This window comes from Haemaphysalis longicornis, unplaced genomic scaffold (genome assembly GCF_048455015.1).
Source record: "Haemaphysalis longicornis isolate Haplotype H1 unplaced genomic scaffold, Haemaphysalis longicornis Haplotype H1 scaffold_3, whole genome shotgun sequence".
Taxonomy (NCBI): Eukaryota; Metazoa; Arthropoda; class Arachnida; order Ixodida; family Ixodidae; genus Haemaphysalis; species Haemaphysalis longicornis.
In genome coordinates, this window is record NW_027526335.1 from 33,643,372 (window position 1) to 33,656,238 (window position 12,867).

Below are 12,867 nucleotides of genomic sequence, written 5' to 3' on the forward strand. Positions count from 1 at the left end.
TTTCTTCGTTTTTTGGTGCGAAATAATTCAAAGCTTCTGAGGAATCAGAGTTCTGTGCGGCCGAGGTGCCCTTTTGCTACTCACGTGCCATCGCGCTAAAATGAAACGTGGAACGCTCTATCCTAACATTTTTTTCACCGCAGCCAACGTGCGGATGTAGCGCGTTCGTCACGCACTCGGTCCGTACTCTGGCGGAGACGACCCGACGCGGTGGCTGTGTGGCTAAGTCGTTGGCGTGAATTTGATTTCGGACGCGGCAGCTGTTTTTGTAGCGTAAGCTACACTGGTCGATGTTGAGCAGTTTCGCGTGGCTCCTGGAGAGCCGTGCTGCGCATGCGCGAGAAGCAGTGACGTCTCACGGCGCACAGCTGGAGTGCCGGAGCCGCCACCGCGATTGAATTGGAGTGGATTGGAAACGAAATCGTTTTAGTAGCAGTAAGCATGGTAATCAGCTAATCCTAGACAGCCAGAAAACCTAAGAATAACCAGCTGAACCTTAGCTCACGCTACGTATATCCTGGCATAGCCGAGCTAAGCCACTGGTAGTTTTTTTTTTATTTGGGCCAAAAACGAGAACTTCAATGTGTTGATCTTTCGGTGGATGTAAAAAATTCCCAGGTGGCCTAAATTAACCCGTACCCCCCCCCCCCCCCCCCCTATTACGCGCCTAATGCGTCAGGGTGGTGTACGCGCGTGAAAAACTCCTAAATAGGATTTTTTTTCTGACGGTAAAACCAGCTGATACAAAGTAGAGAGAGAGTGACGTAGATCAATACAATTAACTGCGTCCAAAAATTTTGTGTAGCTGTGTACGGCATATAGAGGGAATAATAAAGTATTTTGGATACATTGAAAATAATACTATACTAATTTCCAAATATCAACGGAAATCGTCAAGATAATTAACATAAATACAGAAAATCTGCAGAAGGTAAAAGAGCATTCAAAGCGAAATCTTTACGCTCTCACATGCTGTTAACGTGACGGATTTATGCGAATCCTAATACTTACAGAAACAATGTCACATTCACCCTTACAGTTAATACAGCAACCACATCTATTCGAGAGATAAATATGTACTATTATGAGCAATATGAAAGGGAACACATGAACGCGTGGCAAACAGCCTCGAAACAGACTCTTAGCTATACGCGGATGGCGCTGTGAAAAACAAAGGGGGAAAGGAGGGTGCTCTTCCAGTAACTCTTGGTACTCCCACCATGCTGGCATTTCTAGAAAACAGCAGCTTACGCCATGTCGCCGATAATATGGTATCGTCCGACAGCCGATAAGACGCCCGGCGGGAATGGGGACAGTTGTTAGAACAGCGTCCCCCTTTCCGCTTTGTTTCCGACGGTAGCCGCTGCGTATCACTGGGTCTGAGGGTATTTTCTACGCGTTCGTGCGTTCCCTTTCATATTGCTCATAATAGTACGTCCAGCGACAACTCTAGATTCTTTGCTTATGAAAGTTTTTCAGCGAGACTTCAGTGGTGGTGCATCTCCCAATGAAATATTTACGCTTTTCGCCGTTGGCAGAGCACGCGTCAGGAATTGCGCGACGCCATACGAATACATACTTATCGTTTCAACAACAAGAATAAAGTGATTTGGCCTTGAGGGTGTATTTGTGGCACGGCTGTGGCCATGTATAGTCCCTTGAGAAGAAATAGTTTATTCAAGTAAATGACATAAAATAAGCGACCAACCTTAATAAAGGCTAGCATTGCGCAGTACACGTGAAATACGAAATCCAGTTGCCGCAAAAAGAGGTCCCCATCCATTGCACGCTTCAGTCCACTCGACGAACGGTGATGTGGCGGGTGTAGAAACTGCAACAAAAATTCGCACCTTTTAACGGCGATTTTACACCCAGCGTTATTTCACGCTCAAGCAAGACTGACGGGACACACGTGCAAGCAAAAAAAAAAACTTGAAGATAATCAGAAACCTGGTTTTATTTTTGGCGCGGTTTCGTTGCCAGCGGCGCTCGTAGCAAACGGTGGGAATTTAAGGAGTTAAATATTTAGGAAATGTCGTTTGAAGGAAGAGGGAAATAACTCCCGTCTGCTGGGAACTCCGTTTAGGTTAATCTCTCTTTGCCGAGTACTCACGTCTGAGAGGTCAAGATAGCCGAAAAAAATGTCTGCTTAAGCGATTTTCATTTCAAGTCCGCGCTGCATTTGCAATAAAAAACGTTTATTTTTATTTCTATTACGTAATATAAAGACATAAAAGCACTACGATTAAAAAGGATCGACAAAATTGAAGCCAGAGTTTAGGCTAAGTAAAGACATTTCGCTCCGGTCAAGGAAGCGTCCCAGAATAGAAGCAAGAGAAAAAAAAAAGCACACTCAGTCCAAATACAAAATATGCCCAAGCGAATATACAGCCCCTCGTTAAAATAAAACAAATGTGAAAAACTCCCTAGCTTTTTATCTGATTTTGTTACACGATTGCCACAACAAAATCCTTTTCACATGATTTTAAAACCAAAAGTCACCTCGGCAATGATAACGCAATAAGACTGTCTTGCGTTGAACGTGGGGAATGCAGCTAAAGGACAACCTTTTTGCTACGTTCTTGACGGGCGACGGCGCAAAGAGAACCAATTATCTGGGAAATCGTAAGCGACAGCGCTTGTGCTGGGGCGACGGCTGAAACGCAAAAGCAACTCTGGCGCAATAATTTATTGCAAGATAAATGTGATAGCATTCAGGAATTCCTAATGCACTAAATGAAGCATGGGGTCGAACTAGCGTTCAGTTAAAAACAAAATAAGCGGCAAGCTGTTGACAACTTTAAATGAGGATGGTAATTTCCGTCTGTCAGAGAGCAAACGCCGTCTTAGTATTTCTTTTTTCGGGCATCCCCAGCCCTTTGTAGGTGCCATTCCATCGTTTTACACGAAAGTACAGCAAGGTAAGCTAAGCTCAACGTCAGCGTTCGCTAACGTGGCGATTGATAAATCGCTTATTTCCTCGTCCTTCAGGTAAATTGAGCGCGCAAAGTATGAAAAACAGGAGCGCTGACCTGACCAAGTTTATGGAGGAAGGCTCACAAAAGTTTGCGCCAAGAGACCGTCCCTCACCGCCGACGTGCGGACGGTGAGTATTGAAGCGAGTCCTGTCGGTGGTCAAACATCACGCTAACACACGTGTTGCTATTGGAGCTAACCGAGACAGACGGTTCGTAGAGTACGACCCGAAAAACGTATGAGAGGGGACGTGTTAACGTGGTCCTAATGCAACCTGACAACGCGGGCTTTGTTCCGCTTCAGGGGGCAACAACTTACTCCCTAGCGGCAATTTTAGGCCGTCCGGCACACTTTTATGATACCAATAATAAGCTTATTCGCCGCCCCCCCCCCCCCCCCCAATTAACCATCGACCCGGTCGAAGCTAACAGCGAGGCCGTAGATGCGGCAATCTCGCAACACTCATGAACGACAAAATGGCCGCCGTTGCTGACTTGCGTGCCTCGGTGGCGGTACTTAAATTAATACCTTATGTACTGACACTACGCTCCGCTTCCCTGGCGGCAAATGCTGGGCACTGCCCAGCTCTTAACGCATGCTCTCGGCGTCTTGGGAAAGAGCTGCTCCATTTAGTGACACTAGTCCTGCCTAGCCTTCTAAGATAATCTGCATGCAAACATAGTCTTCACCAGGAACACATGGTGGTGGGGTCCCATTGTTCGCAGGTGCATTGTCATCCATAATGCGATTTCAATGCTTGTTTGTGGTTTCCTCAAACGAATTCTGAGCTCTATGCTGTATGCCTCAATAGCCTGACGCATGTGCTCGGCGTCTTAGGCCCTGGCGTTTTTGCCCACGGACATGGAACCCTTGGGGGTTAGAGGTATACAGCTTACTGTAAAATTCGTTGGTGGTTGCCACAAAAGCGTATCGAAGGTTTTTTTTTTTTTTCTCTCTCTCACCACAGTTCGACGAAATGGAAGAGGAACAGTGCTGCGCAGCACGTAATGGTGACCACGTCACCCTTGGAACCCAGGCCCCGGCTCAAGTGAATGATGAACTCGAGGAACGATGCCACGGCACTCAGAAGATGGAATCCGGCGTCCAGCAGGAACGCGTAAAGGTCCACGTCCATCGCATCCCGCTGCACAGGAGAGCAACAGAAAATATACCCTCTGCCTTATATGGGACCTACACCGTGCGCACTGGAAGTTAGAAATTTATACGCTCGCAGGGATGTTTGACTTCTAAGTAATGGCTCTGTGCGCGACGTTCGTATACACAAGAAAGACGACCGACTCGTTCAGCAGCAGCAGTGGAACGCCTTTATTCCACTCCTGTGTGGCCTCCATGGATACACCATTTTTTAAACTGGGCTACTCCTCCCTTCCCTCCCTCCCTACCCTCTATTTTGGACGCACAGACTTCCCTTCATTCATAAAGGATTACAACAACAACAACAATTCCAGACCCCACCCCGCGCTCTCACGTGCTCATGCGCATGTGCCAGTGGGGCCAGCGGCTCCTACAACTCACGTCTTAGAATATAACAAATATGTACATACGCTCAAGTGTTATAAGTTAGGTCCCTGCGGGGGGTCGGAATACTCGGCCGGATCTGGTACGATAGCTTCCTGGAGACCACGCCGTCTTAAGAACAGAAAATGTCCCAGAAGTTGTCGATCTCCCCGTCCTCTCTTCTTCATCGTGTGACCCCGAGTCCTGCGTCGCGTCAGGCTGGAACCGTACCAAGTGGCGGCGGTTTCTTTTAACACCCCTCTTGGTTTTTCGACCACGAATTAGCGAGGCCTTTAGGCAGGGATGAGGAGTATTGCCGGGAAATTTAGTTCCTTCACCCATAAATGGCCGTCTGCTGTTAAAGGCGGCAACGAACTAACGCGGTGGCGAGAGTTGAACGCCTTGGCTTGTTCGGCTTTGTAGGCAGCACCCTCATCCTTGAACTCCCAATGACTTGGAATATGAGGGCTCAGGCGTTCTGGAGGACTCTGAAGTCTGTTCTGAAAATCGCGTCAAATCAGAAGCTGGGCCGGAAAAAAAAAACTCGGGTACGGATAATCGCTTTTCTCCAGAAGGTTCTTTACCGTCCGTACCATGCATTCCGCCTCCCCTTTCTTTGCGGGTGCCGAGGGCTGCTGGTTTCATGCGAAAACTATATGTTTGAGCAAACGCGGTGAGCTCGTTTGATAAGAATTGTGGTTCATTGTCCGTTCGAACTCAAGGGATCTACTAACGTTTGGGTTTGGGCTAGTTGGTTCATCATAAAACAGTGAAACAGGGCTTACGAAGACAGCAAAAAATTGGCTCCAATCCACGCTGTGAAGGTGGTTGGAAAGCAAAGCTGAAAACACCACCTAGAACAATTGTCCATGCGACGTCACTTAAATTCCCACACGTGGCTCAACAAAGAGTGAACCCAGAGATTCTGCCCGCGGTTACCTAGAATTTGCAGAGGCGGCGTCCCGAACGCAGAAGCGTCGGCCACGGCCGGGCTAGAGCGGCGGACGCCGCCGCTGTAGCCCGGACGTGCGTCGGCAAGAGGAGCGTCATTCGAAGGGTGAGATAGCGGATCCTACCCATCCTGATGTGCTAGCTCGGGGCTACACCACCGCGCGATGCAAGCGCGGACACCGAAACAATTCGGAATGTGAGCTTAGTGATTCCCATTTATACCGATTTAAACTAGTTTAGTAAGTTTGAGAATTGCGATAAAGCTTAAGGAACTCTTATAATTACTATTTATCAAAACCAGTTGCTCCTTTCGCTTTTAAAGCAAAGCTTTCTCCCTCTACCAGCCAACGGTTCTTTCCTGGCGGGCGGGACAAGAAACTCCCAACGCGGCTGCGGAGGGCGAGGGTGGTTATCACTTACTCCGCAAAGTATAAATGGCGCGGCGAATTTACCCAGCGTTCCCCGCGCGCTCACGCCGGTGGGCGCATCCGCCCGGCCCGGCTTTGTCGTCTGCTTTAGTGATGGTTGTTTCGGGCCTGTTTTGGCGCAGCTTCGCGTTCATTGCACGCTTCCTTCACACGGCTTGATTAAATTGTTCTACAGCACCTCCTGGGTAACCGGGACACGACGGAATTAAGTGGTCGTACGCAAAGATACGTTAAAGATTGGTTTGCAGGGCGGGAAAACAAATTGTAGAGACCACATGCAGACATCTGGCCGCTAGACAAGCACTACTGCTTGCGCAGTGCTGGCCACGAATGTGACTCCGTTTTCTAATTGGGTGAATACACATTCGGTTGTGTTTTAACAGGTAATACAAGAAACCTTTCGAATGACGCTCCTCGCTGTTTTCTTTCTTTGCCGACTCACGTCCGGGCTACAGCGGCGGCGTCCGCAGCTCTAGCCCGGCCGTGGCCGACGCTTCTGCATTTGGGACGCCACCCCTGCAAATTCTAGGTAACGGCTGGCAGAATCCATGGTCTCACTCTCTGTAGAGCCACCTGTGTGAACTAAAGTGACGTCTCATGGGCAATTGTTATCGGTGTCGTTTCCGGCTTTGCTTTCTAACCACCTTCACAGCGTAGATTGGAGCCAATTTTTTTGTAAGACCTGTTAAAACGCAACCGAATTGGTATTGACCAATTTAGAAAACATTCGTGGCAAGCACTGCGCAAGCAGTAGTGCTAGCGGCCAGATGTCTGCATGTGGTCTCTACAATTTGTTTTCCCGCCCTGCAAACCAATCTTTAACGTGTCTTTGCGTACGACCACTTAATACCGTCGTGTCCGGGTTACTCAGGAGGTGCTGTCGAACAATTTAATCAAGCCGTGCGAAAGGAGCACGCAATGAACGCGAAGATGTGCCAAAAGAGGCCCAAAACAAACGTCGCTAAAGCAGACGACAAAGCCGGGTCGCGCCGATGCGCCCACCGGCGTGAGTGCGCGGGGAACGCGGGGTAGGAAAAGGAGGAGGAATAACTTTATTTTACACTGGTTAGGAAAGGGTGTCGTTTGCTTGAGGACGAGCGTTGCCCCTATTCCAGGGCCCCTGTAGCTCTGGCTGCACTCGTGGCCCGTCGTACCAGCTGTCGCTGATCGTCCAGGTCCGGGCTGAGCAACGCAGCTTTCCATTGCTCAAGAGTTGGGTTGGGTATTCGGGGAGGAGGAGGAGGAATAAACTTTATTGCAGTATGCAATTTAGGGGCGGGTGGTGACCACTGGGCGCAGCCCAGCGGTGACTTCGGCAGCACGTTCCACCAAGACTATCTGGACCCCGGGGTCAGAGCCGATGTTTGGAATGTCGGGGCAGGCTCACGTAACGTGGTAAAGGGAGGCATAGTGAGTTGTGCAAGAAGGGAATTTGTTTGAAGAGTGAATTGTAGGGTACATGGCGTGGAGTAATTCGCCGCGCCATCTACACTTTGCTCCGTGAGTTATAACCGCCCTCACCCCCCGCAGCCGCATTGGGAGTTTCTTGTCCCGCACGCCACGAAAGAACCGTTGGCTGGTAGAGATATATAGCTTTGCTTTAAAGGACTGCGCCTCATCTCCAGGAATCGCTCTTTCCTCACCTTCGAAGAGGCGCCACTTAGCAGCCGAGCAGTGCGGGCGTGTTCCACGAGCGCTCTGTTTTTTTCGCTAATTGCGCCGGTTAACCAACTTGGATTCTAATGAGAGTGCATCGACCGTGTGTATGAAGTTACGTGGACCATCGGGATACCCAATTCCGAGGTAGGGGATCATTTTTTCGACAATTAGAGCCGATTTTGTGGCCCGCGAGGAGCACTCGTCGCTAAGCCTAACGAACACCCGGCCTCGGCCGTGGTAGGCCATAGGCCTAAGACCGCTCCACGGAGTCTCGCTCGCCAAATTATAGCTACTAACGACCCTGTCGCTAATTGGAAGAGCGGACACTGACCTAAAATGTCGACCGTTATGAGAATCGAAGTCGACGGCGAAGAAATATCGCCAGAGCAAGTATCCAAAGCGCTGGGGTGGAAAATCGCCGGCGAGAAACTCAGGCAAAAAGGCGAAGACAAGCTAAGCCTAACGCCAACTAAGAAGGCAGGCCAAGATGGCGCCGAGGCCACCAACGGCGACAGCCAACGTGGCGGAGCCCTCGGGGGCGCCACCGGCGAAAGCCCACGTCACAGGAAGACGGGGAGTGTAAACAAGGGGAAGTTGCTGCGGGCCGCCCGCATGCCGGACCTTCCAAAAGAAGACATCAAGATTGTGATGAGACCCCGGGGCGGCCTCCAAGTAGGACAAGTGTCCCGAGTGGAGATCAGCCGAGCCATCACCTTGGCGGCGCAAGTCGACAGGGCCGAGGCCAAGAACGACGTCGTTTGCTCAAATCGTCAGCAGAACATCGTTGTCGTAAGCACACCGAAGAGGGAGAATGCCGACAAGTACGCCCAGGTGGAGCGCATCGTCATCAACGGGATGGCCCACGAGGTGAGCGCGTACGAATCGGCGCCCCACGGTACAGTCAAGGGAGTCATACGGGGCATCCCGCTAACGGACACCGCCCAAGAAATACAAGAGCTGGTGGTCCACGAGCACAACCCGACGGCACTTCAGGCGAGCCGGATTGGCAAGACCAAGTCCGTCGTCATCGCCTTCACGGGGCCCAAAGTCCCAAACTACGTCCGCTACGGGAACCTGCTGATTGAGTGCTCGTTACACCGCAAGCAGATAGACGTCTGCTACCAGTGCGGCCGCGTCGGTCATCGCATGGACGTGTGCTCCAGTCCCCAAAACCGCATATGCCGGGGATGCGGCATCGCCAACCCGGACGCAGAGCACACCTGCATCCCCACGTGCGGCCTGTGCGGCGGCAAGCACCTCACCGCCGACCGAGCCTGCAAGGCACGATTCAAGACACCGTACGTGGTACGACGCCGGCGCTGGGAGCGCCGCCGGGCGGAAGACGAAGAGAACCCAAGAAACAGAGGTCCTACAGGGCGGCCCCAACGTAGCAGCTCTTCGCGGAGCCGCTCGAGAACACCAACCCGCAAGGGCGAACACCAGAGCCGCCAACGTTCCCGGTCCCGAGACGCCCCAAAGGGGGTTGGCCGGACGCCATCGGCCGGCCCCCGGGGCCGCCGCTGGGAGACGGTGCCTAGAGCCGGCAGCCGGAGCAGGAGCGGGCGACGGCAGGAGTCCCGTTCGAGATCCAGGTCCAGGTCGAGAGCCCGGGGCGGATCAAGTCGACGGAGGAACGCCGAAAAAAAGGTGGGCTGGACCGACAGGTCTCCCGTCGCTCTCGCTAACGAGAAGGAGTTTCCTCCTCTCAAGCCCCCTCCCTCCCCTCCCCCCGCAACCATGAATCAAAACACCGAGACCCGGAAAGAGTGCGGCGAGTGCGCAGAACTAAAAAAGCTCATAGAAAAGCAAAACACTCAGATCCAATTGTAGAACATGCAAATCAGGGCACTGATGGAGAAAATGGATGCGCTAGCTAGCGGTAGGGCCGCGGCTCGGGCAGTCGAACCAAACGAAGCGTCCGGGGACGCTAACGCAAAGCGCAAAGTGCCACGAAGGGACCCACCCTCGTCTAGTATCGCGCCAGGAGAGGCGAGCCCGTCCACGTCGGCGCAGCCGAACCAAGAGGAGATGGACGCCGAAACCTCGAGGCGCGAGGAGACGGTGACGCCACAGTGTAGTCTGAAACAGCAACCGCCGCCAGGGGGCGACATGGCAGCGATCCTAGCGGCCATCAATCAAATTACGGAACAGTACGGCGTCATTCGAGCCGAACTGCAAGCTATGGAAACCCAGGTGAAGGGCATGTCAATCAAGCAAGAGCGGCAAGCCGCCAAGATGGCTGCAATGACCGCAAAGAGCCGATTTGCGGCCTTGAAAAAGGGTCGCACCAGTAGAATCAAGGAGACGGTTGCGAGCAGACGCGGCCGCGTAACTACTTCGGACGAAGATGAGCCCAAACCGTAAGAAGAGATCCTGCGGGGGGGAGACAACGTTAATTTATCAATGGAACTGCAGGGGCATCCGCAACAAGGCTGCCGAACTTCAACTACACATTGACGGCCTTGACCAGAAGCCGGACGTGATTGCGTTACAGGAGACGCACAGCAGACCCAGACTACCGGGATACGTGTCCTACACGGACCCGACGGAAGGGGGCACGGCGATCCTGGTGCGCAACAACGTGGCAGCAACCCAGCACCTCACGGCTCAAGAGGGCGGCGAGCACACCCTGGTCGAGATCCACACGAGAACCATCGGAAGCAGCAGAAACCTGTTCGTGATGAGCGCGTACTGCCGACCGTCACGCAGGAAGTACGACTTTGACAAGATGGTGAGCCAGGCGAAGCAGTTGGCGGGGAGCAGGCCGCTCCTGATCCTCGGCGACTTCAACGCCCCGCACACCACATGGGGCCACAAATTTCAGTCCAAACGCGGAAAGGCCCTCGCGAAGGCGATGGACGACCAGGAGATGGCACTCCTCGCCGCTGCCCGTGCTCATACACACCGGGCCGTTACCTCAGAGGGAGAAAACAATGACCGAAGCGCCTCAAAGCCAGCACCAATCCATACATACACCGAAATCTTATCCCACTACAAAAACGACCGCCGTCGCTTCCCGCCACCTCATGCACAACTAACACGCGACGAGGAAACCACTTTCCGGCGCCTCCAAACCAATTCGTATCCCCATAACACCCTACTGAACGCTATGTACCCCACCCAATACCCTGCCACCTGTAACTTTTGCCCTGTTGCAGGCACCCTATACCACGTGGTATGGGAGTGTCAACGGACCCCCACTCTAACCCCAAATCCCAACCCTACATATGAGCAGTGGGTGGAGCAGCTGACCAGCTCCGAGCTCTCGGACCAGCGCCGACTGGTGGAACGGGCCCGGACGGCCAGCCAGCTCCAAGGCATCTTGGAATAAGGATGCCTCTCACTGGGTGGAGGCCCTAAGAACATCCTCCTGCTCATTACTAAAATAAATGTTTGTCTCTCTCTCTCTCAACGAGCCGGGCGTTGCGACTCGAAGGGGTAACAGCGCGAGCCGCGACACCGTACCGGATCTGTCATGGCTTGCGGGATCCTTAGACGCTACCTGGCGCAATGAGGAGATCGACCTCGGATCGGATCACAACATCCTCAACGTAACAATCAAGGGACCAAGCGTCCGGGCGGCCCTCGGCAAGGCCAGAATCACCGACTGGGACCGCATGCGCAAGTGGACGGAAAAAGCGGAGGAGACTCCCGAGGAAGAAGCGGAGGACACCAGCCAAAGGACGTACACGGAGTGGGCGAAAGAGCAAAAAACTGCGCTCGATAAGTTCACGCAGGTAGTGACCACAACGGCACAGACACCGTTCGTCGATGCCAAACTCGCCCACATGTGGGCGGCGCGACACTCCCTCACGCGGAGGTGGAAACGCCAGAGACGCAACAAGAAGCTGTTCAAACGCATAGCGCTGCTCAACAAGCAAATCTCCGAATACGCCGCCAAGCTGTGCCGCGAAAATTGGATGAGCACCTGCGACGGACTGCAGGGCAAGCTGTCGGCGCGGAGGACCTGGTGCCTGCTCAGACACCTGATCGACCCGCTAAGCAGCAAGTCTGTAACCAATCGCAACCTCACCAAGGTGTTGAACGTCTACGGAGGAGACGGTCAGAGACTCATGGCGGATCTCGAAGCAAGGTATCTGAAGACGGAAAAGGGACAGTTCCCGATACCTGAGGAGTATGTGGGACCGGAAAATGCGAAGATGGACGAGCCCTTCATCATCACGGAGCTGCTAACGGCAATTGACGAAAGCAACAAGAACAGCGCGCCCGGCACGGACGCCATATCATACAAATTACTCAACAACATGAGCGATGCAGCGGCTCACGAGCTCCTAAGGCACATCAACAGAACCTGGGAACGCTCGGAGCTGCCCGCAGAGTGGAAAGAAGCCGAGGTGAGGTTCATACCTAAACCGGGCAAGCCTCTGACGATCGAGAACATGCGACCGATCTCGCTAACATCCTGCGTGGGCAAGGTCATGGAGCGCATGGTCCTCAGAAGACTCGAAGGATTCCTGGACGAGACGGGCCAGATGCCGGCGACCATGTACGGGTTCCGTCAGCACCTGAGCACGCAAGACGTCCTCGTCCAGCTGCACGAACTGGTGATCAAGAAGGCATCCAGACACGCACCACGCGGTATACTGGCACTGGACCTCAAGGGGGCCTTTGACAACGTGTCACACTCCAGCGTGCTTGAGAACTTGCGCAAGACGGGCTGCGGCTGCAGATTGTACAGTTACGTCAAAGACTTTCTGACAAAGAGAACGGCGACCATCCGGATAGGAGAGGAACAGTCGGAGCCAATAGAGCTCGGAGATAGGGGCACCCCTCAGGGATCGGTCTTGTCGCCTCTGCTCTTCAATCTGGCCCTCCTGCCCCTGCCCCAGTTACTAAACAAAATCGAAGGCGTCGACCACGCGTTCTACGCCGACGACATAACGGTGTGGACGAACCGCGCGGGGTCCGATGCCTGGGTGGAGGAAGCCTTGCAGAGAGCGGCAACGACCATCCACGAGTACGCAAAAACATGCGGCCTGAGCTGCGCCCCGCAGAAGTCGGAGCTACTCATGGTGCAACCCGGCAGACCGAAGAAAGAACCGCCGCCGAACGTGGTGGTCACCATCGAAGGAACAGAAATCAAGCCCACGCAGCAGATCCGGATCCTAGGACTCCTGCTTAGGGACGACGGAAAGGCGTATGCAGCTGTCAACAAGATCAAGACAACGTCCGAACAAATCTTAAGCATGATCCGCAGGGTCACCAACAAGAACCGAGGCATAAAAGAAGACGACGCCCTGCGCCTGGTCCAGGCGTTCGTCGTGTCGCACATCACGTATTCCGCCCCGTACCTCCAGCTAACAAAGGCGGACCG

The 12,867-nt window shown here is 53.1% G+C and overlaps 1 protein-coding gene across 2 annotated transcripts in view; it reads right to left on the reverse strand.

Annotated features, from left to right (window-relative positions):
- Window positions 1-3,997: 3,997 nt before the first annotated feature.
- LOC144174237 (uncharacterized) overlaps window positions 3,998-12,867 on the reverse strand; it is a 165,115-nt gene continuing 156,245 nt past the window's right edge. For both annotated transcript variants that reach the window (XM_077702804.1, XM_077702802.1), the window contains one exon: window positions 3,998-4,120. The gene's annotated coding sequence lies outside the window, so the exon portion shown is untranslated. The remainder of the gene's footprint in view (window positions 4,121-12,867) is intronic.